Below are 27,814 nucleotides of genomic sequence, written 5' to 3'. Positions count from 1 at the left end.
TATGTAACTTTTGTTGGCTTAGAACTATGTAAACCAGGTTGACATTGAACTTGTGGTTATTCTCTTGTTTCTGTCTCCAGAGTGCTGAGATTATAGGCATGTGCCAACAAGCCCATTTTGAAGACTGTATTTCTGAAAAAATAAAGTTCAAGCACATGCCTGCAATCCTGAATCTTCGGTGGCAAAGGCAAGAGGATCACATGCTCCATGCTCAAGGCCACCCTTGCTTGTGAGACTTTTGTCTGAAAAAGGAGAGTAAACTGGGTGTGGTAGCATACACTTTTAGTCCCAGCACTCAGGAGTCAGATGCCCAGGGGTTCCCCTTTTCACCCAGGTGACTGCAGAGCTCCATATGGAATCTAACACTAATCATAAATCAAATGCTTATAGATGGAGGTGGCTGGGGAGCGCATACTCGGCAAAGAGAAGAGCAAATTACATTCATAACAGAGAGTGGTGTTTGTGTGTGTTGTGGTGTATGTGTATATGTGTTATGTGTGTGCGCTACTGTAGTGAGCCAGACAGGATCGCCATTATAAGATGGCTGTTGGAAATAAACAACTCCATATTTGGCTATGCCTTTGAGAGCTGCGTGTCTCCTGCTTCCCGCATGCGTGGTGGATGAGGATCCTTGAGCCTATCCCGATGCGGTCTGGTGTCAGCTGTTGGTGGCAGCCAATCACAGGGCGACCCGTGTGCCAATTCCCTATTTAAGCAGCTGCCTCAGTGCCCTTCGCCCCGTCGCTTCATGCTCTCTCTCCCTTCTTCGCTCCCTGCCCTTCCCTTCCTGCCCCTCGTTTCCTGCCCCTCTCGCTTCCTGCTCCCCATCAATCAAGGACACTCCAGTAAAGCGTGTTCTGAGTAGCATCCTGGTGTGGTGGTCGTTCTTCCTCGCTGGTCGAGAAGTCCGCCACACGCTACAGTCTGTGTTTTGTGTGTATATGCGTGTATGTATTGTATGTATTGTTTGTGTGTGCTGTGTTGTGATGTGTATGTATCTGCAGTTTTCAGTCCCAATTCTCTTTTCACAGGCTACCTATTTTAATAAGTCTCTTAGTAACCTGCAGGCATTGTTCTGTTGCATATACTATTGTGTGTTATATGCATTAGCCACAGTTCTTTCTCACGAACAAAGGACTGCACCTTCGATAAAATCTTAGTTAACACTGTGGACCTTCTGAGACTGCAGGGGTGCCAGGAACAGCCTCACAGGAGAAGAGAGACAGGACTTTAGAAGTGAATTTCCTACAGGACTTAGGAAGGTGTGTGAATACATTTCCCTTTGTAGCCACAGGGCTCCACAAGAAAGACTGTTCCGAGGACTGTGAGGCTGGGCAGTTAGAACAGGACAGAGGGGGACTGTCAAGCCTTTCTTCTTCTTTTATTTTTATTTATTTATTTATTTTTTAAAAACCTGTCTTTTCTCATTTTACATGCCAAATCCATTTCCCACTCCCCTCCTCCTGCTCCTTCCTTCCCCCCACTTCCCAACCTTTCTTGTTCTTACTCTCAGGCTTTGTTTATCTATTACAAATGATCACATTTAAAATAATTGAATTTACAGCATGCAGTGTGGAGACTATCCCCACCCTCTGCATCTCCCGAGTTCTCAAGCACTTACTGTAAGGACTGAACTTCTGTTAGACTGTGAGCAGCCTTCTCTAGAGCCAACTCACTTGTCTCCACAGCTAGGCATTGCCTGGGAGGCCATGGCTTCCTTCCTGATGTATCCCAGCGTGCTTTGCCATCTTCACACCTATTGTGCTCTGGTCTCATTTCCATGGCATTTGGTTCTGCTGTTTGCTTCTGCTCAGTTCCTGCTGGGGTGAACAATACACGTGCCCAGCACAGTTAACACTGTGTTCCCCTCCAAGCCTCTCTGCTAGCATTTTCCAACACTGTGGCTGTTCGCCTAGAGGTTCTGAAAGATCTTTCCTCTCTCTGTAGTGAGAACCCAGACAGCAGAACAACACACATTTCTGTACGCTCCTCAATTTCTAACCTGTCAAGTTTTAATTTGCTGGAGTGGTAGTTGGTACAATTATGACCCAAGGAAGCATCTGGGCGGTGTCCCTCGCCCCATTGGTGAGCACAGTAGTGTTTGCATCTGGTTCTCCACCCGTATTTTCTAAGTAATAAGTTTGTTTATTTGATAAGGGACTTCAAGAGGTTTTCATTTTGTCAGTGAGGCCATTGCTGAAGTAGACATAATAATGCCCGAGGACCTAAAAACAAAGCTCTGTTTGGGCAAGAAGAAAGTAATTTGCAGCCAGGTGCACACCTTTAACCCCAACACTTGGAAGGCAGAGGCAGGCAGGTCTCTGAGTTCAAAGCCATCCTGGTCTAAAAAGTGAGTTCCTGCACAGCCAGGATTACACAGAGAAAACACAAATAAATAAATACATAAATAAATAAATAAAAGTAAGTAAAGTCATTTCCCCAAACCATAGGAAAGTATGATGGTTTGTAAGAGGCAGAGTCATGACTTCATAGACTTCATATATACAAGTCAACTGTAATAATTTCACCGACATGAATATTTCCTTCTCCAAATCTCATCTTTCACAAAGGTCAGGAAATTATAGCTATGAACCTAACTAGACAGTAACTCTAGGCTAACAAATGGGTTCCATGGTGGTAGGAAAGATTACAGCTGTAGACCTAACTAGACAGTAACTAGTGTCTTCTCAAGGCTAACAAATGGGCACTGTGGTGGTAGAAGGAAGCAAATGATCCCTGGAAGGATTCCATTAAAGAAAACCATGACGACATGATTGATGATGAGCACCCGTGGACTCTTTCTTCATGTGCATTGTCAACATCTTTGCATGGTTGCTGCATCTCTTCCATAGACAGTTTATCATCCATGTTGTGGCAACAGGACATTCTTCCACAAATCATCACGCCACTGTCATTACACAGAGGACATTCACTACTTTTCTAACACTGTGACAGAAGACCAGATGGAGCAGGTGAAGCGGAAGAAGAGTTCTTTTGGATCGTGGCACCAGTCCACCACCGTAGGGAAGGGAGGGTGGAATTCACAGCAGAATTTCTTGTATCTTAATGGGTAAGGAAACAGAACGTGAGCCAGTACCAGATGTGGCTACTCCTTCAGGCTGGTCCCTAGCAACCCACTTTAGTTAGACCACAATTTCAAAGGTTAACCTCCCCAATACCTCCATTAGCTGGGGGACTAAGTCTTCAAAAACATGAGCATGTGGGGGTATTTTTCATTAAAACCATAACACCTAAGGAGAAAGTTGCCGATTCGACAATATGTTCTACCCACGAACGCAAACTCTACCACTTTTAAAAGATCTCCTCAACCAACTGCTTTCTTGTTTTCATTTCAGACCCATGGGTCACACCGCATTTGACTATACCTTCCCATCAGGTGTATTGTGTGGGAATTTTCTTGTTGATGTGGGAGGCTCTATATCCGCCATCTTGGATCATGTCGCTGAGAGGCTCACAGACAGAGCAAGGGTATCTGAGTCAATACATTTTTATCAATAAAAATCAAAAAAGAAAGTAGTCAGGACACATGCTCATATGAGACCTGATTAGGCAGTATTTGTATTTTTTACTTAGGATTTCACTTCTGCATCATGTGATTCAAAAAAGAGTTTGTGTCAGTGTGTTGTTCCGTGGGAGGGAGCATTCGGTGTGCTGGTCAGTGGGGGGCATCCAGTGTATTGTTCAGTCTGTATGGGGGGCAGTCAATGTACTGTTCAGTGTGGGGGGCATTCAGTGTATGGGGGGCCATTCAGTGTGATGTTGACTAGTTTGATCTTGTGCAACCTGCAAGCAGCCACAGTTACTGTAGGCTCCTGTCATGCCTACATGACAAGTGCAATGGCCTTGTCATGTTCAGAAGATGCCACATGTATTCGTTTTAAATACTTACGATACATTTCACAACAAAAGACACTGATGAATGTTTTAAAAATCTGTTGACTGAATTATAGAACTGGAGCCATGAACATGAAAGCATACTCTAACTCATTGAGCAGCTAGGGAAATAGAATTAAAATTACCATGAACTGTTACTTTGTATGAAGCAAAATAACAAACCCAAATGAGAAATAATTCCTGTTACCAATGGGGATAAGCTGAAGGTTCTTTCACACATACTGAATGTTACAGCTTTATTGGAAAGTGATGTGTCATACCTACTAAAAGAAAAATAAACAAAACACTGTGATTCATTCTCCCTGAATGCTCACTAGTAGTGGGGAAATACAGGTTTAAGAACTATTGTTATAGTACCTCTGATGTTAAACAGCTTAATGAAGTAGTGGTTGATTTAATTATAACATGAGACACTACAGAATATTATACCCCATTAACAAAGAATGAATTAAAGATACTACCCTTGACTAGAAGGGATTTCTGCAAAGTCACATTGACAGGTAAGAAGGCAGTGAGAAGCACAAAAGGTGTCACACTATTTGTGTAAGGTGACAGCAGCCACATGTCCCCAAGCACAGACAAACATGGGACAAACAGAGAGGGGCCTGCTCTGTGCTGCTTACACGGGCTTTGAATGGGATACACAGGCTGATGTGAGTGGCGTTTTGGAAGAAAAAACCTTATGAACAGCTCTATGGTCACGGTGGTCAGGGCTTGTCTAGCACACGACATCTCTAAACCAGGATTGCCATGGACAAACAAATAGCAGTAAGACAGTTACGACTTCAGAGGAAGAGCATCAGCCAGAAGAGGCTGTCTTAAAAATGGTGGCCTTTCTGTGTTGTTCTTGGTACTTTTTTCCCTTCCTTCTAAGTGACTGCACTTTTGTCTGGGTGCCGTGGCCCCATTTCCTCATATTCGTGTGCTTTACCCCTGAGCTACATCCCTAGGTCCTGTTTTGTTGAGATCCTGTCTCATTTAACTTTAGGATGTCTTTCTTTGAAACAGACATCCCCCTCTCTCCATCTCCGGGCTGAGTAACACGCTTTCTGAGAATAATGATGTGGACAAGTGGTGGTCATGAGTCCTACTACCCGAATATACTGAATATAAGTTACAACTCTGTGAATTGACTTTTTGGTCCTTTTTGTTTGTTTGTTTGTTTTAAAACCAATAGGGCTTGAGGTATAGCTTACTACTTAGAATGTCTGTGTCTCCTCATAATTGCTTCTCCCCTACAGTAGCTTGTCCTAAAAATAAATTTCTATGCATTCATTTGCTCGATCAAGATAGGTAAGCATGTTAATGCCAAAAGATAAAATACATGAATAATAAAGGTGTGCACACAGAAATTAAGAAGCTACAAAGAAGCACATTCCACTCAATAGCCATCAAGAAATGTTGGGAACAGTGAGACCCCAGATCCTGAATTTCTTGTAATCCCCTGGTCTGAGTGCCTACAGCTGCTCTGAGCACGAGACCTTCAGGAGTTCCTGATGGCAGGAGAGTGGTTGCTGGTGGGTTTGGCTGGGGCATGGCTATCTCTATATAATCTGCCCCTGAACACAATAAAGGGGCATTCTTGGGGAATTCAAGGACGACCCGTGTTGCTATCTCTGTCTGTGTGTGTCTGTGTATTTTAACCTCCAGCTCCTTGCCCGAAGCTTGGTAACTGGGTGCCAGCGCATAGAGCACAGACACAGGGGCATGGTGTGCGTCAAAGAAATGCAAGTAAAATTCAATATTGCATGTAGCACGCATAGTCATGGGCCACAGGACAATGTCTCAGTCAGTGGTGCACCACAAACAGCGGGGATCCAGCATCTATGATGCAGCTAAAAAGTTCCCATTGAGTAAAAGAATGGCTTTCACAGCACGGTGCAGTATTCACATGCGTGTTGCTGGTGCAAACAAACCACTGTATTGTCACTCATACGAGAGAACAGCACATGCAGTCATATACAGTACATACAACTTCATAGCAATGAGCAACTGATAAGAGCATAGGTATTTGCTCTATCTCCCATTGTTATTTTAAGACTAAGTCTTATATTTTTATATTATTTTAACTTATTCCATTTTGTAGCCCTGGCTATCCTAGAACTTGCTATGTAGACTAGGCTAACCCTGAATTCAAAGAGATCCACCTCCCTTTGCCTCCCCATTGCTGGGGCCAAAGGTGTGCACTACCACATCTGGTTTAACACACACACACACACACACACACACACACACACACACACGCGGGGGGGAGGGAGGATTTGGGGCACCAGATTTCCTGAACCAGAAATTACAGATGGTTGTTACCACTATGTAGGTGATTGGAATTGAACCTGGGACCTCTGGAAGAGCAACCAGTGCTCTTTACTGCTGAACCATTTCTCCAGGCCCTACTCTTTGTATTTCAAGAAATTAAGTCTGATGCTGGAGAGAACCAGAGGTAAAGGTATTTGCTGCAGCACAAGGTTGGTGATTGGAGTTCAGTCTCTGGAACCCCCACATAGAGGTGGAAGAAGAGAACTGAGCCCATGAAGCTCGTTGCTGATCTCTGCAAGCACCCTGTGGCCATTAAGTCATACATATGTGTCCATACATAAACCCCATGCACACATGAGCGCACATATGCACACACACAAAATAATGATTTTAAAAAGTGTGATCATCTTCCAGCAAGAGCAGCAAAAGGATTTAAGAAGGCAGCCTTAGCACAGGATGGGCTGTTTCACGTCTGCCGGAGCTCCCACAGGATTAGACGTGGCCGTGAGAGATGGTTTTGTTTTTGTTTTTGAGACAGGGTTTCTCTGCGTAGCCCTGGCTGTCCAGGAATTCACTTTGTAGACCAGGCTGGGCTTGAACTCAGAGATCCTCCTGTCTCTTCCTCCTGAGTGCTGGGATTAAAGGCGCGTACCACCATTGCCTAGCCTATCATAAAAATTTTATATATGAAGTAACACGTGAAATCCATTGTAACCATTGCTGAGAAGGTTTTGCTATGTGAACCAAGAGCTTTAACATATTATTTTTGGAATTTGTTTTGCAAACTTTGTTCGTAATTGATATCAGCCCATACCTGCCCTTTTAAGAAAGTCTTTGTTATGTTTTGTGGGAAGGAAAAGACGAAAGCTCGTGCTTCCAAGTCATCCCTCTTATGGAGCTCTGTGAGGAAAGGGAAAGGCACACATGGGTTCACCTTCCTGTTGTCCTTTGCTTCCTTAACATCTTCCTCAAAAGTGCATTTTGCAAGAACAAAGGACTAACAAAACCCATTGCCCACATGGCCAACTGCCCTCCAAGTTGTTACTTAAGGGAGTCTAAGAGACTCCTGTAACAATACCACTTATTGCTCTTGACCTCGGTTGCCTCTTGGAAGCTGAAGGTAAGTAAGGCCCTATTGCTGGACGCCCATACTTCAGACACAGATCTTGGAGAAATCAAGCCATAACTGACCTGGAAGTCTTCTCCCTGAGACCTGTCTCTCAGTCTGTGTGTGTGGCAAACTGCCAAAGGATAAAAGCAAGGAATGGTCCCCCCTCCCCCCCAGTCGCTGAGATAGGAGTCACAGCAACAACTAGCTTGGTGCCATAGTAGCCCTTCTTATTAGACTGAAGGCCAGCTCAATAGGAAAGAATTCACAAGTTTGGTAAACCCAGCCAACTGCCTTGGCTGGTGAGGCCATGGGCCCTAGAGGAGAACCCACTACTGCCACTTTCTTAGACCAGGACAGTTCCAGGCTTCGGTCTAAATATCTACAGGGAAGTCACAGAATCTTCTTTTTGCAGCAGATGGAGACCATCACAAAAATGTAGAAGTGGTCAAGATACAGAGAACAACTGTCCATAGGGTACCCATCCTCAATTGATGCATCTGCAGCACAACCCCTGCTCCTGAGGCTCGGGGCACAGCAGGAAGAAAGTGAGAGCCAGAGGACAAAACTGTCAGAGGATGAGAATGCCTTCTGCGAGACTGTGTTCTCTACATATGACATGGAGCTGCACCCATGAATCTCAACACTCTGGCTGCCTAAACAAGACCTGCGCCAACGACACCAGTTGATATGTCGATGTGGGTGGGAGACTTTTACAAGGTCCCACCCCTGGATGAAGCACTGCAGTCTCATTGGCTTCTTTGAGAGGAGACTCTGTCTTCTCCAGGGATGACTGACCAGATCCCAAGGGATCAGTGCTGAACCTCTCTGTAAGAGCAACACTAAATAAAACCAGTTCATTTATAATATGTTTTTAAATGATAGTGTATTTGAGAGAGGGCATGGAAGGAGCTAGAAGAGGGAGAAGGTGTGTAGTATATAAGATTCACAAAAATGAAATAAATGTAAAATAGACAATTTTTTTTGTCTGGTTTTGAGACACTGTATAATTCCGTCTATCCTGCAACTCACTGTGTAGACCAGGCTAGCCTTGAGCCCACAGAGAACTGCCTGGCTCTGTCTCCAGAATGCTAGGATTAAAGGTGTGTGCACCACCAAGCCCAACAAAGTTTGATAGTTCCACATTTACATTTATCTAATACTTGTCTTTTTAATGTAACTTTTAATAAGCAAAGTAGTAACTTTTGGTAAATAAGAATGAATCAGTAAAACATATATTGAGAACCAACTGTATACAAAACATAAAATGAAAATAAAATATATTGGGGCTTCACACGGTGGTGCACTCATGTGATTTTAGCACTAGGGAGGTAGAGGCAGGAGGACCAGGACCTTAAAGTCATCTTCAGCTACACATGGGATTCAAGTAGAGGCAGGAGGAACAGGACCTTAAAGTCATCTTCAGCTACACAGGGGATTCAAGGCCCCTGGCCACAAGGATTCTGCTCAAAGAAACCAAAGACAAAACCCCAACAAGCCAAACATGTTAAAGAGGAGGTGTCCTAACTATGAAACTTTATTTGTGGGGACCAAAGGACATCTTCAACAGTGGATAGAACTGCTGGTCAGTTGTCTCAAGTGTTGTGTGTGTGCTGGGCCCTCCTCTGGGTGCTGAAGAACAAATAAAGGATTGTGCTAAGAGCCAGTGGTCCACTTTGGAGACCTGAAACACAGAGGGAGTGAAGACAGCAATACATGATAAAGCTTAGCAGGGCAAGGGCAGCATTGTTATTTGACATGAAAGACAGAGGTTTATGACAAGCATCAGGAAGAGGCCAAGGCAGATGGAATAACCCTCAATGGCCGTAATATATATGTTATCTCTAATCCTGAGATAACCATGAAGTATGTATAGTTATGTTTTGGGTATCCACCATAGAGAAATAATAGTTCAAGTGCAAGAATAGACCCAATTCAAGGTAGCACTTACCCACATGAGGGAGGTAGTGGGATGGGATGAAGTTGCTATACTTTTTCTTACATATGTGATTCATAGCCATTACAGAGTATTTGATTTTTGTTATATGATCTATGTATATGTGATCAAGTTTAAACTCAAATTCAATCTAGCTTCAAAGCAGTCATCTCTTCAGTTGCTTCCCTCAGCTGAATGACCCCCAAAAACGGTGAGTACATCACAAAAGAACACCCAGACGCCTGCCCTGGAGCTCCGCAGAGCAGATCATGGCGATACCTACACGTTTCACTTCTTGGCATCCAATCAGCTGATTCCCGGGCACATCTGGCAGCAGTGAGTCATGGCTGCTTTACTGGCAAGCTAAGTAATGGGCAAGGCATGTGCAGGGGCTGAAGACTGAGTCAGCTGGCTTCCAGGAAAGGCCGTAGTCCAGCTGCTGGAAGTGGCATCGTCTTATGATCGTGATCAGCATCGAGGTGGCGAGTGTGCCCAGGACTCATTTAGACTCATGAATACAGTGCCATGTTTGCTCAGGTCCATGCCCACAGGACTTTCTGCTTTGCCTTCAAGAACTGCCTAATAATGGTCAGAAGGTCCACAATGGTGCCTTCTGGTAATATACATACCATGTGCTTGTGCATGTGCGCGCGCGCACACACACACACACACACACACACACACACACACACACACATATATACCAAACACCAAATAAACATATATTGGGGGTTTTGATACAGGGCTTATCTGTGTGGTCATGGCTATCTTAGAACTCTCTCTGTAGACCAGGCTGGCCTTGAACTCAGAAATCTGCCAGACTCTGCCTCCCAAGTGCTGGGATTAAAGGCCACCACCACCTGACATTAAAGGTATTTTCTTCTTGTTTAATGCAAGGCTTCCAAAGAAATGCTGTGCTGTTTCCCATTTCTTCCCTGTGAGGTAGCAGGGCAAGCATGCTTTCCTGTTTCTAGAAGGTGAATAATAGACTTGTCATCTGGCTTTCAGGCTCCTACTAACTCTTACAGAGGCTGAGAGGGCGAGGCGGACACGTTTTATTTTAAAGTGCTGTTTTTCTCAGAAGTTTGCAGAAACATGGTCTTTTTTTCTTCTTCTATGAAGTTAATTTTAAGAAGAGCGGTGAATCTTTCCAGCTTTGTGGCCACTTAACCTTTGTTATTGTTTATTACTTACTGTTGAGTTTGTTTATTTATTTGCTCATCTGTTTATGACACTATCTCTTGGTAGAATCCCAGACTGGCTTGGGACCCCTCTGAACGTGTCACCACATCAACCTTTTTAAGAAACTGAAAAAAATTAATACCTGGTATGGGCATAATTCCATAGGTTTAGTATATTTTCACCTAGTTATTCTTCTGAAGGAACCTAGGTGCTGTTCTCATTCTCTTTTTAGGGGTGGGGGTTAAAGCCCCTGAAGTCCTAAGTTTTGCTTTCTATCCCTTTATTGCTTTCCCTGGGAAGGTCTTTAAAGCTCTCAGTTTCAGGTAATTCTCTTAAAATTTGTTTCCAACCTCCTGTTTGGCTTCATGGTGTGTACAGTTCTGATTGCATTTGGGGAACCGATCTCTAGGCTCTGCTAGTTGTGTGTGTGTGTGTGTGTGTGTGAGTGTGTGGTCTAAACTTAAGCAGTGTTGATCCCCCTTGCCTCTCCCAGCCAGCTGCTCTTGGCACATGATTTTCATTTATTCTTTTTTTTATTTTTTATTTTATTTTTTTATTTTCATTTATTCTTATACCAAAATTTTAACATGACAATTTGATAAGGCACAAGGTGAAAGGAGCTAGCTGATTTGGGAGATACCCAAAGGCCAGCCTGGCTCTGGGAATGCCACCACTCCAGTTTAAACAACAATACCCACAAACCTGCAGTGCTCCCAGCAGAGGGCCCAGTGAGATGCAAATTTTGGTTTCAGACTATTTGGTTGCTTGTTTTGATCTATCACCTAGCCTCAAAGTGTCTGGAGGAGCCCACTGCCCCTTAGAAAGAGCGCTTTTCATTCACACCCAGGGCTGGCTAAGGAGGTAAAAGCCGGCTAAGAGTGTGCTATGCAATAGGCCTTCGAAGCAAACATTGATGGGGAGTGGGGGGCGCTTGTTTTGCATAAAGCAATTGCAAAGACACTCTCCTCCCCCAGAAAAGGTGGTAAACGCTTGCAATCCTGCTAATGAAGTTTACTGTAGAGATGATTAGAGTTTGGGGCTGGAATTGGAGAGGACTCAGCCTCAATTCCAAATGTGTACAGAAGGCCCAAGAAGAAATTGCTTTTCAACCAAGATGCCCATAACCTGACTCCCTCTGTTTCAAGTCATCTAGACTGAACATCATTTAAATCATTTAAAGATCACTTTATTCAGTTCAAAAGAATTTCAGTTCTCAGTTGAATTTCTCCGCCTACCCCTTGGGAGAGCTTGTTACATTTCCTTTCCTTTTCTGTTTTTCTTTTTGAGACAGGGTTTGTCTGTGAAGCCCTGACTGTCCTAGAATTTGTTTTATAGACCAGGCTTGCCTTGAACTCACAGAGATCTGTCTGCTTCTGTCTCCTGAGTGCTGGGATTAAAGTTTTGTGTACCACCATGCTCAGCCCATTGCTCACATTTTCTGTTTTTAAAATTAATTTATTATTTTTATTTTATGTATGTGTGTTCTGTTCTGCATATATATCTGCAGGCCAGAAGAGGGCATCAGATCCTATTATAGATGGGTGTGAACCACCATGAGGTTGCTGGGAATTGAACTCAGGACCTCTGGAAGAGCAGCCAATGCTTTTAATTGCTAAGTTATCTCTCCAGTCTTTTTTAATTTTTTAAAAAAATTTCATTTCTCACATCCCTAAGAGCAGAATATCTTCTTAAATTACTTGGGATTCTTCTGTCAAAAGGTTGATCTTCTGTCCCTCATTCATTCACAAGCCCCTCTGTTATTAAATCATGTATTTATGATAGTGAGTTGTCCAGAGGTCAGAAGACAATCTCAAATGTGGACCCTTGCCTTGCATCTTGTTTGCGACAAGGTCCCTTGTAGTTCACAGCTGCTTATACTGGGTTAGCTGCCCTGTGAGCTGCTAGAAGTATTCTTTGATCTCTGCCTCCTGTTTTCCTTGTAGGAGCCCAGAGATTACAGATGCATGAACTACTGTGTCTAGCCTTTATGTGATTCTGGGTATCCAAGCTCAAAAGGTGAGGCTTGCGTGGCAACCACTTTACCCACTGAACAATCTCCTCAGCGTCTCTCATTTATTTATTTATTCATGGTTACTTATTTCATACTCTGGATGGTATATCTAATATTTATTTTGTAGCTTTAACAGAAGCTATTTAATTAGTTCCTAATGAGTTACTCTATGTGCCAATGTGAGCTTTCCTGCTACCAAATGGAACTACACAATGCTGATCTTGTATGTTTCCTAGCTTGGTCATAGAATTAGAATCAGCTATTTCTCTAAGAAGCTGTGGAGCCCCCCCCCATTGGTGAGTAGTATTTAGAATTAAGATCTTGGTGATAAGATGTAATTGTTGCTACTTGGTGGCATTGCTTCTAGGCATTTTAGCTAACGACAATCAAATTTATGCCGGCATATTAACCTATGGATGTTCCTGTATCTATAACTATTGGTGTATGGCCATTGAATTTGAATTAAGTTACACGTGAGTTCACATTGAAGCCTCCATCATTATATGGATTGGTCCGGTCTCTTCTTGATTAGCTGAAAACCCTCCCTCCAGCAGTGAGAAATGTGGCTTCCGTCAGAGGCCGTCCATCCCCTCCATTGTTCAGTTCCAGTTTGCTTGTCTCATCAGGGTATCAGCAGTATTGACCTCTACTCCCACGGGAAACAGCGTTATCAAATAGCATTCCACTTTAAATAATCGGAGGCTCCGCTCATTTCCAAAGTTACCTGAGTCTTTGCTTTTATCTCCCCCACCCCAGTGAGATAGCTGCATTCCGTTAGTAGCACAGTTAGATTCCTTATCTTAGTCTGCGTTTTATTCTGGGAAACCCCATCCCTAAACGGTTTTAAATTTTCTTTTACACGCGTTAAAGATCACCCTGTATGCTACAAAGTTCTGTGAGTCTCAGTAGCTGCATAGTGTTGTATACTCATAGTTATGGTACATAGAAGAGTTCTACCATACAAAACGCCCTCCCTGGGTGTGATAGCGTGTGTCTTTAACCACAGCACCTAGGAGGCAGAAGCAGACTGGTCTCCGAGCATTTGAGGCCAGCCAGGTCTACACAGAGGGTTCTAGATCAACTAGGATTACCTAGTAAGCTTCCCTAAAAAGCAGAACAAAGCAAAACCAAACCCCATAAAACTCAAGACAAAAAAAAAAAAAAAAAAAAAAAAAAAAGAAAAAGAAAAGAAAAGAAAGAAAGAAAAAGAAAAAAAGAAAGAAAAGATCCGCTGTTTAGTGCTTGCCTCCAAACCCTGGATATGCAGTTTTTACTAATTTAGCCTTTCTCACAATGTCAAATAATTGAGAACAAAATGCACACAGTAGCTTTTACTGGATTCTCTCATTTAGCAAAGTGCACATAGGACTCATCTGTGTCTTTTGTGACTTATTACTTACTTTAGTTGCTGAAAGATATTTCATTGCACAGATCTTTATTCTATTTTAAATGTTTCCAGCATTTGGCAATTAGTACTATAGGTATTTGTCCGTGGACACCGAGTTTTCCGGTAAGCTGGCTAAGTAGCTAGGATGGCAATAGAGAACTATGTAAGATTATGTTTAGCTTTGTAAGAAATGAGTAAATTGGCTTCCGGCTGGTGATAAGTTTTCACCAGCTGTATGCAGTTTCTGGAGACCCACATCCTCATCAGAAAGCAGCATTGTCATGTCGGGGACTGTTTGCTATTGTCGTAAGTGTGTTTAGACTCTCATTGTGGTGGGTTTTCTACTCCAGCTTTCCCTTGAGTGACAACAGGCTCAGTTGCTTCACAGGATGGGTTGAAGAGTGATAGATAGGTATATTATTTTGAAATTTTTGAAATACTACTTTGAAAGGATTGTATTATGCAATTTTAACTATTTTATAAGCACATCTGATTTGATTGACTAAGTATCCAGCAAGTTTTTAAATAAGTATATAGCTTATCTCTAAAGATTACATCATCAGAGCTATAATCAACATGATGAATTTGCCATTTCTTGCACATTTGAATATGAATAGAATATACAACCTTTTCCATCTAAGTTTGTAACTAACTGAGATATATATATGTTCCTTTCACTTAAGTAAACCTTGAAATAATAACCCCAATAAAACTAAGGGAGGAAATACAATCTTGATAGAAATTTAGGGAGAAAAGAAGTCCCCTCCCACCAGTATCTATTACCTTTAAAAAGACCCAATTTGCGTGTAAGTTTATCAGTATGTCTTGTATTCTGTTTTGTACTATTAAGGTAACAGAATTTTGAATCCAATGAGACACATCCTCCAGGGGACATTTTGGAGAAGGCCTGGCTTTCTCTGCCCTTTCTCTAGCCTGCGTTTCTGTGGTTGGGCAGGACTAATCTTGGCTCCTGCTCTGGAGTTCAAAAGTCATCTGTCTTCCCTCTTGCAAGCAGCTTGCTCCTCAGTTCTTCCTGGGATTCAGGCTGGGGGAGAGTGATTTATGATGAAAGGTGGTTTGACTCACATTTGCACATTGTCCTGGGAGACTAACGTTGAGTGATGATGTAACCTTTAACACAGACGGCTTTCTTCACCCACATTTGGTTTATTTAAGTTAATACCATCCGGTAGTTGCCTGTTTTGATTTTCCCCAAATCTTTGCACTTTGCCCTCTCTTTATTCTTGATAAACCCGGGCTCTGCCCTCACCATTCTGCTGGCTTTCTTTGGGGATTTGCAAATTGCAGGTCTGCTTTGGTGGAGAAAAGACATTCGTGGGCATCTGCTCTGCACAAAAACCTCCACCCCAAAATTACTGATACATAGTCACGAAACAGACTGCTTGAAATTGCCTGTTTCAGGATGAAGGAAAGATAAATCAGTAGGAGTCACGTCCCCTTGTCATGGAGCCCAGTTTTGACCTTCAGGGTTAGGGGACCTGACGGGCACCGCTGCTTTGTTCTTAGCCTTTAAGTCCTTGCACAAGGTTCCAGTGTGGGATCTGTTGGTTTTGAAGGGCTAGCTTGCTGTGGCTCAGGGGGTTGCTATAGTAACGCTGAGCTTCCAGGTATTCATGTGGGTGGTGTCAAGAACTGGGAATGTTTCCAGAATGTTCTTAGTGTTCCATGGTCTCCTTGGGGTCAGATTCATTTCATGCTGTCATGGGGTGAGGCAAGGGCCATGAATTTGAAGCGACAATCCATCAGCTATAAGAAGCCAAGTTGCGTTTTCTGTTAGTAAGTCTTTTTGAATCTGGAAGGAAGCCAGCGTAGTCTCACAATAAGGCTCAACTTCAAAAGCCTCAGGGGAAACTGTGGCCAGGTTTGGCCTGGATCAGTCAGCAGTAACTTGCTGTGGACACAGAGACGAAACATGGTCACTGCAGAGATCAGAAAGCAAATCTGAAATACAGTGAAGGCCTCTCCCCTGACTGCCACTTGAGAGGACTTTTCTGTGTGATCACAGCGATGTAACTGTTATCATCAAAATAACACCCTTATTTACACACATCTGTATCCTCTTTGATTAGCCAATCATTCATTTTCATTTTAATATGTTGGCAATGTATAATCCAATTGCTCCCAAATTTGCTGCTACATTTTTATGAATAGCCAATATGATATCACGTTTCAAGCATGTGTCCATTGCCACCTACAGACAAGGAAAAATTCCATTATATCCGCATGTGTGTAGGGGGTGCAAACACTGAATATGATGTCTCATCAGAAAAGGTGCACGCCTTTAATCCCAGCACTTGGGAGGCAGAGACAGGCGATCTCTGTGAGTTCGAGGCCAGCCTGGTCTACAGCATGAGCTACAGGACAGGCTCCAAGGTACACAGAGAAACCCTGTCTCGAAAGACCAAAAAGGAAAAAAAAGATTCTAATTGATCAGGTAAGACAGCAGGAGCTTTCAGAGGTTGGGCAGTCCCTCAGTGTTTCAGACTCTGAACTGAGGCTTTTCTTAACCAAAGAACAATAGGACCTTTAATCTGATGGTTGGAGACCCCAGGACTGAGCCCTATCCAAATCCTAATTTTGTTTTGCCATTGACATGACCATCCTCACCCTCTCATCACAGCCGCCATGCCCAGACTGTTTCCTGGATGAATTGCTTTTTAATGGGGGCATTTCTTGCCTGGCCAGGAAGCAATAATTTGGCTTTGTAAATTTTTTCCCTCCCTTTTGCTGCTGTTCATTTATTTCTTTGAAGCTCACACCCTTCAACAGAGTCTCTAGGAAGCTCTTGGTGGCAGTATTGGGATTGCTGGGCAATCTGCGTGGATCATGGCAAATTTGATTCTTTTCTTTTTTCCCCCCTCTTTTCTCTGGAGCGGGGAGGGGGTGAGCCAGGCTGTCTGCCTGATTGTTTCATTCCAGCGCTCGCTCACCTGGCCAGGGTGACCTGCCGGCTCCTCCCCTAGGCTGAAAACCCCTGCTTGCGATTTGTGGAGTTCTAAATCAGTGTCCTCGTGTGCCTCTTTGAAGTTGGTAGCGTTATCTTAGGAACAATTCTTTTGAAGTATATTGACTTCCCCAAATCTCTAGGTTTGATCCAGTTCTTAGACAAAAGGGTAGCGTATTTTTTTTTCTATCCATCCAAGACAATGCATCGAAGCCACGGGCTTCCCAAGCCCTTATCCGGACAACACAGGATTTTCTGAACTCATAAGAGGCCAAAGTCTCAAATTTCATTCTGTAGACATTACAGTTTGACAAATCAACATATTTCATTTTAACGTTGACGTTAAAAAAGTTTATTTCTAATTTCTGTAGTAGGACTTTGAAATAGTAAAGCCATGGTTGAGAAGTGTGGTCCTTTCTAAGTCACCATGTCCTACCACACCAGTGTTTAGGTTTCTTGGTTCAGTTTTCTCACTGGGAAAAATAGGCCACCCCCCCTTCACAGAATTCTTATGACTGGACTCTTTTACTTATTAAATAAGTGTTTCAAGGATTAAGAGTAATTTTGTATTTTAGCTCAGATTTTTGTTATCATCTGAAGTGAGTAACTGGTAATTCCAAGAAATAGCCGGCATGCTTCTGAATATGTGGTGTAGATTAAAAGTTGACGGAGAATTCACTCTCGTCCTTGGCTCTTCAGTTTAAGATGTATAGGATTTGAAAATTTCCTGGAGCCTCCCTTCCCACAGACAGAGCCTATGCTGCAAGGGTTGTCCGGGCTTCCCAGGAGAAAGCGGAACAGGGTAGTGACAGCTGTTTGTCAAGATCGCTTTCCAGGACAGCAGGAGAATTTAAACTCGCTGCCTTCTGCACAATGTTCATGCGGTGCAGCCACGCTGTCCACAAGTCAGGACCCCACTCTTTGTTGTGACCGAATAGCATTCCATGATATGCAGCATACCACACCTTTTCATCTGGTAATAGATGCTTGCACCGCTTCTACCTTCCGGCTGCTAAGAATATGGTTCACAATCTGGTAGAGTCTCAAGGGAGACAACAAATGGGATTGCTGAATCATGTAGGCATAAGGAAACTTGGGGTGCTGGGGGGGCCAACCTCAGGAAGTCCATGTGCCAGACGACCACTCTATCCCAGAGTCCCCCCTCGATCTTACACAGTAATTTTGTGTTGACATGGCCTCACCTTGATGGTTTTCACTGCCTGACCGTTATTTTGCTTTCTCTTCGGTAATGCACAGATATTCTGATTTCCCCATTTCCTCTAAACTCCTGACACATAATAAATGTCTCAAAATCCTGTGCCAGTCACTTGATAATTCTTTGGTAGAGTTCTTTGAAAGCCGACTTTCAAGAGATTTCGATTTCTGTCAGTATTTGGCTATTGCTTTCATAAGTATTTCTGTGTTATCTACGGTGACCAAGTGACCTGAGGAAAGCGACTTTGGGCTATGAGCACGGTCAACCCCAATGATGAAAGGCTTGTTGGGGAGGCGGCAAAATGGTAATAATTAATGTGTTCCTGAAATACACGTGATAAGATGTGTTCATATTTGGGTGATCTTTGTAAACAGGGAATTAATACATTCCTAACGTCACTGCATAGCACGACAAAATCACATTTAGCTAAGCCATAGACTGGCAGCTTTTAGCAACACAGAGCATCAAAGTTTCATTGATATGATTTCAGGTCTGTGCTGCAACTGACCTTTAAGAAATCCACTCACCCACCAAGTTCTAGTGAGTGTATATTCCACCATCTGAAACAGATGGAATCACCTTGCTCTTCCAAAGAGGCGTCTGTTGGTTGGTTGTCTCCACTAGTACCTACCAAGATAGCTCGTTGCTACAAGGCAGGACAGACTCAGGGGCTTCTGGGATTGATTCCATCTGGTGGTTCATTCCCTGTGTGATTCGCTGCTATGGTCTGTTTTCTGGTTGTCGTAAAGCAACATTTGAGACTTGGATCTTTATAAACAAAAAAGATTTATTTGGGTTCAAAGTTCAGGGGGCAGAATTGGCAGATTGTAGCATAATAAAGCATTTGGCATCTCATGATAGGAGCACGTGAGAGTGGCCAGAGCCATGCGTGGAAGGGGAACAAAAGGCAAGAGAAGGCAAGAGGCCAGGGAGGGGCAGGCTTGTTCTTTTATTGTGAAAAGACAATTTCTGTCCAAACACTAAACAGCAAGATTAAAAAGTTCAAAATATCATTTATTTAAGAGGAAAGAAAAGTGTGAATAGTCTTTTCTTAAAACATAATTAATACATGTTTGCCACAAGGATAATCAGAAAACAAATGGAAAGAAAACAGCAGCAAAAGCAATAACCCCCTCAGTCCACCTTAAGGCACCAGTGCCGCTGCTTTTCATATTTCGTACAGGAGATGCTTATGGCCACCTAGTGCAAGCGGCTGAGCTACAAGCAAGCTAACTTGTATTGTTACAGCCGTCCTACACGACCTGTCCACAAGTTACAATGGTCTCTATAGAATTAACACTGCCACGAGTTAGAAAACACTTCCCATTTATGCTATCAACAAGCAGTTTTCAATGTGATTGATACCTGGTACTAAAGACAAAGATTAAAATTATTCCCGCATGCTTTCCTAATAAATTTGCATTCTCACATGAAAATTAAAATAGGAAAATCACCCACTGTGGAAAAGGCCCCTTTTACAGGAAGTCTGAAGTGTGTAAGCACAGCAGAGTCTAACAGCAGCGATGGCGAGCTCCTGCTCATGCGTACAGAAAGGACCCAGTGAGTCGGCTCCAACAGCTGGTTCAGCCTAGACTGTCATCCATCCTCCCCCGCCACCCCCGCCCCCACCATGTGAGGTCAGTGGCACAAGGGGCAGCCCCGAGTTCCCATACAGAGGATATTCTAAGTCATTCTCCGGACCAGGACAAAGGAACTCTGATTTTGTACAGCAGACCCAAAAGTTAGCTTTGGTGTACAACTCTTTAAGTGGAAACTGACAGCTAATCTTCATTTCATGGAAGCAACTGCCCTGCTAATGATTTACAGGCAGGCACCATTCTAAAAGCCTGGGCCGCATCCTCAAGCATGTATCAGAGCAAAGGCTTGCTTACACTTTGAAAAAGCTGGACTCCACTGTATGCAGGCATTTCTGTAAGGCTTCTATTCCATTGTCCTGAGGTCACTTCAATGATTTTTTTTCAATTTTTCCATATTTATTTTATTGGAGAGAACCCCACGGTGTGAACTTATTCAGAGAAAGCCTTGGGGGTACACCAGACAAGGCATCTAGCTGCACGCCTGGGAGAAAAGTCCCAGGAGAGACTTATCCTGCGGCATAGGATGATGGACTTTTAGCCTCCTCGATGGGCACAGCATATATGTGGTTGCTGGGACCCCGTGGCCTGTGACAAATGTTATAAAGATCCAAACACGTAAGCATTCTACACAAAATAGAATCTTTGGAGTCATTGATTCTTAAGAGTGTAGTGAGGTCCTGAAAAGAAAAAAAACTTTGAGAAAAAGCATGACATACAGTGACATTACTTTATAAAATGTTGGGCCAGTTTACACTGCCCCAGAGCTGTTGGGCTGCTCATGTTCTTAGCCACTTTTACCAGTCTGTATTGTTTAATGCGCGTGTGCGTGTGTGTGTGTGTGTGTGTGTATGTGTGTGTGTGTGCGTGTGTGTGTTTATGTGTAGGTGTCAGAGGAGGTCAGAGGACAACTTTTAGAATCCCCTTCCTACTTGCTGATTGGACTCAGGTTGTTAGACCCAGGCACAAGTGCATTTGCCCCCAGAGTCACCTCTCCAGCCCATACATCCATGACTGCTTACGACTTGAGCACATGTCCATATGCTTATTGTCTGTCATCAGATTTATTAATGTCAATTAAATATCTTGCTTGTTTTCTTATGGTTATTCTGTGGTTTTGTTTGTTTGGAATTCTTACATTCTTCACATGCGTAGTTCATGTTTGCATGTGTATATTACAAGTAACTTTTAACCTCTGACTTGTATTTTCATTCATTTAGTCTTTTATTTTATTTTAGTTTTTAATTATATGTATATGTGTATGTATGTGCAGTGTCCATAGGGACCAGCAAAGGGTGTTGGGTCCCCTGGAGCTGCAGGTAAATGTAGCTGTAAGCTGCTCAGTGTAAGACCACTGAGCCATCTCTCCAGCCTCTCATAGGGTCATTTGATAAGTTCTCATTTCAATGAAGTCCAGCACATATTTTTCTTTATTTTGAAACATGCAGGGTATGATACCATTCTGTTCTGCTGCCATCTATACCTTTGCTCTGTCTTGTGTGTGTGTGTGTGTGTGTCCCTAACCCTCCACATTTCCTTTCAAACAGATCTTAGTTAAAAAAAAAAGTAAAAAGTCAGGGTTGCCAGGTTACCCAGTGGTAGAGTTGGCTTAGCATGACAAGGCCCTAGGCTGTCTCCAGTGTTCTAAGAATTCAGGGCCCCTCTTTATCCTTAGCCCTTCTATTCTGTTTAGTTTCTTGATATATGTACTCACCACTAGGACTTTGACAGCACTGTTTTCTCTATGGGCGATCTGGGAGAACGGTTGATATTTTTGGAGCAGAACCCCAGCTTTCCAGTTCATGAACATGAAACCCACATTCATACATGTTTCTGTTTCCCTGAGCAGGGCTTGTGCAGCTGTTTTGTGTTTTTTTTTTTTCAGGAATACACTCAGCTACTTGATAGGTTTTGATGTTATTATAAATTCTGCACTAAGATCCATGCTTTCTAGCAGTTATTATTTATTGTTATTGTGTAGGTGTGTGATGTGGTTGTGTGTGTATGAGTGTGTGATATGTATTTGATGTGTGATGTGTTATGATGTGTATGTATGTGTGACATGTGATATGCATATGTTTCTGATTTTGATATGTATGTGATATGTATAATCTGTTGTGTGTATGTCTGTGTGACGTGTGATATGTATCTAATGTGTTTATGTGTGTAAATTGTATATGTTGTATGTATGCATGTATGTGTGAGATGTATCAGCATGTGTCTGCATGGTATGTCTATGATGCATATGGGTATGATGTGTGTATAATGTATGTGTGTGACATGTATGTCCTATGTGTTTGTGTAGTATTTATATGTATGCATACACATATGTAAGGTATCTGTGTATGATGTGTATATATGTACATATGTGTGATGTGTCTATTATATGTATTTATATAGCATGCGCATGTGTGTGATGTGTGTGTACATGTGCTGGTCAGAGGACAATTTTCAGGAATCATTCTTTCCTTCCACTGTGTGATCCAGGGATCAAATTCAAGTCATCAAGCAAGTGTGTTCCCTGCAGACCAGAAAAGGTCACCAGATCTCATTATAGATGGTTGTGAGCCACCATGTGGTTGCTGGAAATTGAACTCAGGACTTCTGGAAAAGCAGTCAGTGCTCTTAACTTCTGAGCCATCTCTCCAGTCCCTGTAACAGATTCTTGTTTTATATCCAGCTGTCAAGCTCACTTTTATTATATTTATTTATTTTGGGTTTTTGTTTATTTTATTAGTATCTATTTCATATGCTTTTGGAATTTTTATAGTGCAAGGCTTTGTAAAAAATAAAATAAAATATGCCAGGCAGTGGTGGTACACTCCTTTAATCCCAGCACTTTGAGAGGTAGAGGCAGGAAGATTTCTGAGTTTGAGGCTAGCCTGGTCTACAGAGCAAGTTCCAAGACATCCAGAACTACTCAGAGAAACCCTGTCTTGGGAAAAACAAACAAACAAACATTAGAAAGAATTGATGTATAAAAATTTTCAGTAGAAAATAGAACAAAACAATTTTTATTTCTTTCTGAAAATTTTATTGGTGTAATGTGGACAGAAACATAGAAGTTTTGCTGCTTATTTTTTTATTTTAAATTTATTTATTTATTTTACAGTTTTCTTTCCCTCCTCTCCTCCTAGTCCCTTCCCCTTCCCTCTATTCCCTCCACTCCTCCTCTGTTTCTATTCAGTAAAGGACAGGCCTCCCATGGATATCAACAGTGTTGATTAATTTTTATATCAAATGTCAGGAACTAGTAGCTCTCGAGGCCCACAGTCTGTGAAACAGACCTCTCAGGAGTCTTGATGAGCCTTGTCACTCTGAAAAGGAGCACCATTCAAAATTAACAACAATATATCAGCATTTAGTACTTCTACTTTTGTATAGATAGTGTACATATGTGTGTAATTCCCACCAAAGACCTTTTGCAGGTTATCTAGAAAGTGAGTCCAAGGACAGAGTTCATTCTAACCTCTCAGCTTTTCTAATGTAGGACAGGTGAAGCTGTCAGCTTGACGGAATCTAGAGTGACTTGGAAGACCCTGTAGAGGCTTGTCTAGCTTTTATCAATTGATGTGGGAAGACACATCTTAACTGAAGAGGGCGTTCCGAACAAAGGATACCGTATCTAATCGAGAAAGGCGACTGAACAGCACACATGCGCACATTCATTCTTCTCGGCTCTGACTACCACCGCAAGGCGACTAGCTGTCTTGATCTCCCTCTATTATGACTCCGGGCAATGCTGGAATGGAACCAGAATTTTGAGCTGAAATAACCCCCTCTCTAGCCCCGAAGCTGCTTTTGTCAGAGGATTTTATTAGAGCAGCAGGAAAAAGAATTAAGACAGTAGCTAGAAAAATCAAACAAAAAGCAGGACCTATGGAGTTAGTGAGAGCAGTGAAGGTGACCTGTGACCTCACCATTTAAACCCAAAGTCGTAGAAAGTTGAGCATCCTTAATCTGGAAATCCCAGGCCCCACAAAGTTGTTTGAGTGTCGATATGGCAGAAGATTTCGTATTGTGCACAGACTTATCCAAAATACTTTTAAAGATTACTTTATTGTGGAGGTTTGAATACAAATGACACCCACCCCGCCATAGGCTCGTAGATTTGGATGTTTAGGGAGTGGCACTATTTCAAAGGATTAGGAGATGTGGCCTTGTTGGAGGAAGTGTGTCACTGGGGGTGGGCTTTGGGATTTCAAAATGCCCATTCCAAGCCCATAGTCTCCTCCTGCTGCCTGCAGGGTCTAATGTAGAACTGGCAGCTACTTCTCTAGCATCATCTTTGCTGCATGCTGCCATGCTCTCCACCGTGATGACAATGCACTAAGCCTCAGAAACTGTAAGCCAGCCCCAGTTAAATGCTTTTCTTTATAAGAGTTGCCATGGTCATGGTGTCTCTTCACAGCAATAGAACACCAGGTAAGACATTCATCTTATATGTTTGTGCACGAAACAGAAATGAATCTTGTGTTTAGACTTTGTTCCTACCCCAGAGCTATCTCATTATGTATATACATATATTCCAGGAACTGAAAAAAAAACAAACAAACCTCAAAATCCAAAACTCTTATTTTCCTGGCTACTTTAGGCAAGGGTGTGCAGCCGTATTTATCTTTCTGGAGAATGGGCTTGGTACCTTTTGGATACAAGGTGGATCTGCAGAAGGCGTTTCACTCTGGCCCCTAAGAAGGACAGCCACATTGCTCTACACATGGTACCACAGGTCTCCAGGCCTGTGACATGGGGACCTGCTCCTGTCTTCAGCAGGGGCTGTCCTGGGGGTGGGAACAGCAGCCGTTTTCGGTATCAGCCTTCCACAAGGGCTGTTATTTTTCCTGTCATGTTTGTTGGGGTCCGGCTCAAGTTTGTTTTTCTTGCAGAAAGGCAGGAAGGCCAATTTGGAACACACACAACTCACATGTCATGGACGATGATTTGGCCCAGTGCTTGGCATTGGCTCCCTGACAGTTAAAAGGCCAGGGTGGACCAGCCCCAGCAGCCAGCCCTGAGGAACAAGGAAAGGGAGCAAGAAGGCAAGATCCTTATCTGCAGGAGCAGGACCCAGCCTGCCATTCTTCCCCCTGTGCGCTCCTCTCTCAGGGGACTTCTGGCTGCCACTCACACAGTCTCCGGCCTGCCCAAAGACCCCCCGCTGCCCAGGGGCCACCCTCAATTTCTGTCCACCTCTTCCTCTGGATGAATGCGTGAGGAAGCATCCCACCCTCCGGAGGGAAAGGTCTGGATCAGCAGGGATCTACGCCTCAGCCTTGGGAGTAAAGTCAGGAAGAGGGAGAAAAGAGTGCTTTCCAGTTTGGACCCATGACTGCTGTTCAGTTTATTTGTTGAGAGGCTGTATTTTTTTTCCTACCTGGCTTGAGTGTTGTTTGTTTGGATGGAGGCTTCACCCCAACTTCTGGCACCCATATACCCAAAGAGTCTGGAATGTTCGGGTGGGGGCTCCAGCCCAAGCCCCCTCCCCTGGAGCTGCCTCAGTCCAGATTCTGCCCCCAAGAAAGTTCGCCAAATAATGACCCCTCCCCAGAGATACTCAAGACCTCTCCACAAAGTACTCCAACTGTCCCCCAGAGAACAAAAACATGTAGTTTTCCGGTCTTCCTTCCCCAGCTCCTCTCTGGGGAGCTGGAAAGCCACCCAGGACTGCTGGTATCCATGAAACCTGGGCTATTTCTAATTTGGGTTGATTTGGTCTGATTCAAATTATTGTATCAGTAGAGAGGGTTATTGGGATGCAGAAACTTTTCAGTGTTGTGAGTCACTCAGAAGAATTCCTATCAGCTTTGACTTTCAGTGCTCTGTTATACCAAGGATGGTGGGCTCTGATGAGGACTCAGGACTGTTTCCCGATTTTACAAAGTAATAGGTGCCACCCCCAAGGCTGGCTGACACCAGCCCTAAGCTTTGTGAAGGCTGACTAATTACAGAAATCCTTGATTGAGTTAACTTGAGAAGAAAAATACCATACCGTGTCGGCTTGGTTCATGTCTGGAGAGTTAGCACATGGGAGACTGGAACAGAGGATCTTGAGAGAGGAATTCTTGATTTCTACCAAGACTCTACCTCAAGAAAACCACATGTTGGACACGTACCTTAGTGATATTCAATCCCTAAAACATCCAAAAGGAAAACAGTAGTGTTTGAAAACTATAGTCTAATTGGCTTCCTCAATTGATCAGTCAAATTTTTTCGGCAGTCCGAATTCCTTTGGGAATGTTTTTGCTGTCTTGTAAATGCACCCTTAACCTCCAGAGATTCCCAGTATTTAGGCCTCAAAGCATGCATTTGCTCCCCTAAAAAGTGACCAACGATGGGCCTGCTTTGGGCTGTTACACAGGGGCTACACTCGTAGTTTCTTGGCCTTGCCTCCCAAGAAATGACGGTTGGTTGTGAATTCTGCATGTGTCAGGTCCATACCTGACTCAGGGGTTGCAAGTCGAGCTCAGGGTCTAGCACCTGCCAACCAGGCCCTTTCCCTTTAAGCCTTGCTTCCAATTAGAAAAGACACCTGGGCTACAGACTTGACGCTGTCTGTGAAACCTTTTACCTTGGGCATCATAGGCGTTCATTAATCACGTGATTGATGCTTGCCAATTGAATAAATATTTCATGGTTTTTCTTCTTGGTGTATTGTCTTCCTAACTGAGCTTTTGGTTTTCCACTTCCCCAGGAGAAAAGGCAGCTTCGGTGTGAGATGACTTTTCTGGTGGTTTTCTTTTCAGTGGATAAATATGGTCTCTTTGTTCTTTATCTCCTTTGTTTGTGAGGGAGACGACATAGGTCATACCTCTAAGGAAGTCAGCGGAGGAATTTTCCCATCCCAGAGACTTCTTTGCAAGGCGGGTTTGTCACTTCCCATCGGGAGTAGGAGCCTCCTTCTCATTGGGTTGTTAGCCTGGCCCCAGTCCTACTGTGATTCCTATAAAGCAGCGAGAGTCAGGCCCTGGGCCTGCACACCCACGCCTGACAAAGGATGCTGGCTTCTGAATTCCTGTTCTCGGAAACCCCATCACCATGGAAGCTGGCTGGCTGCTGCTGAGAGCTTACAGAAGAGCCAGTCACCCGTGGAGGCCAAGCCCCTGAGTCCGTCTGGGGAGGAGGTCCAGAGGAGTCCACACTTTGCTAATCTGCCTCATGGAGTGACCAGGCAAGATTAGCAGAAGCATCCCAGTCCAGGATACAGAATTATAAACAATAAATGCTTTTTATTTGTATGTTTCAAGCAGAGATCATGGAGGTTGCTTAGTGCTTACTGCCTTGCTTGCCAGACTCATTTAGGGTGCTCTCGAATACAACTAAGGACCACCTAGGAGTGGCCCTCCCCACGGTGATCCCGGCCTCTCACATCAACCATTAGTCAAAGAAGTGCTCTATAGACTTGCCTCCAGGCCAACAGTGGGGGTATTTTCTCAGTTCAGGTTTCTTTTTTTTTTTTTTTTTCAGATGACTCTTACTAGTGTCAAGGTGACAAAAACCAGCCAAGACAATTGACCCCTTGTCAACTTGACACACAAACACATTACTGTTAAGTCATAATCTTTCCTTTCTTGGTCATCTTTCATAGCTCCTATTAATAATCACCATATAAAACATTTAAACTTTTTTAAAAATTATTTCTACTTATCTTGACTGTATGCATGTCTAAGTATCATGTATGTTCAAGGTTCCTGAGGAAGTCAGAAGAGGGTGTCAGATCACCTGGGACTTGACATACAGATGTTGGGAGCCACTGAGAATCAAACCCTGATCTTCTGGAAGAGCAGCCACTGTTCTAAACCCCAACCCAAACATTCCAACTTTGAACAGTCCCACAATCTTTAAAAAAATTCAAACCCTATGAAGATGAGTCTCTTTAAAACGCTCCACACATCTTTCTAAGTGCAAGGCTCTCTAAAATATCCAGTCTCCTTTAACTGTGGGTTCCTGTAAAATAAATAGGCTGCATACTTCTGATTTCAAAAAGACCCAGGGTGTAGTCACCATCAGATTGAAGCAAAACCCAACTCCAACAGTGTAAACTGCTCTTCACTGTTGAAGATTATTTCTTCTTATGTGTACGTGCACAAAACAGGATTGAAATTTGTGTTTAACATCTGGGACTCATTCACGATCCTCTGGACCCAATAGGGCTCCATTTTTCTAGCTTTCCCATTGGTGGCACACAGCTTGCCTCCTAGATTTGGGCTACTACACTCCACATCTGTTGCTGACTTTGGTGGTTG

The sequence above is a fragment of the Microtus pennsylvanicus genome, chromosome 3 (assembly GCF_037038515.1).
Source record: "Microtus pennsylvanicus isolate mMicPen1 chromosome 3, mMicPen1.hap1, whole genome shotgun sequence".
Classification (NCBI taxonomy): domain Eukaryota; kingdom Metazoa; phylum Chordata; class Mammalia; order Rodentia; family Cricetidae; genus Microtus; species Microtus pennsylvanicus.
This window is presented reverse-complemented; position numbering follows the sequence as displayed.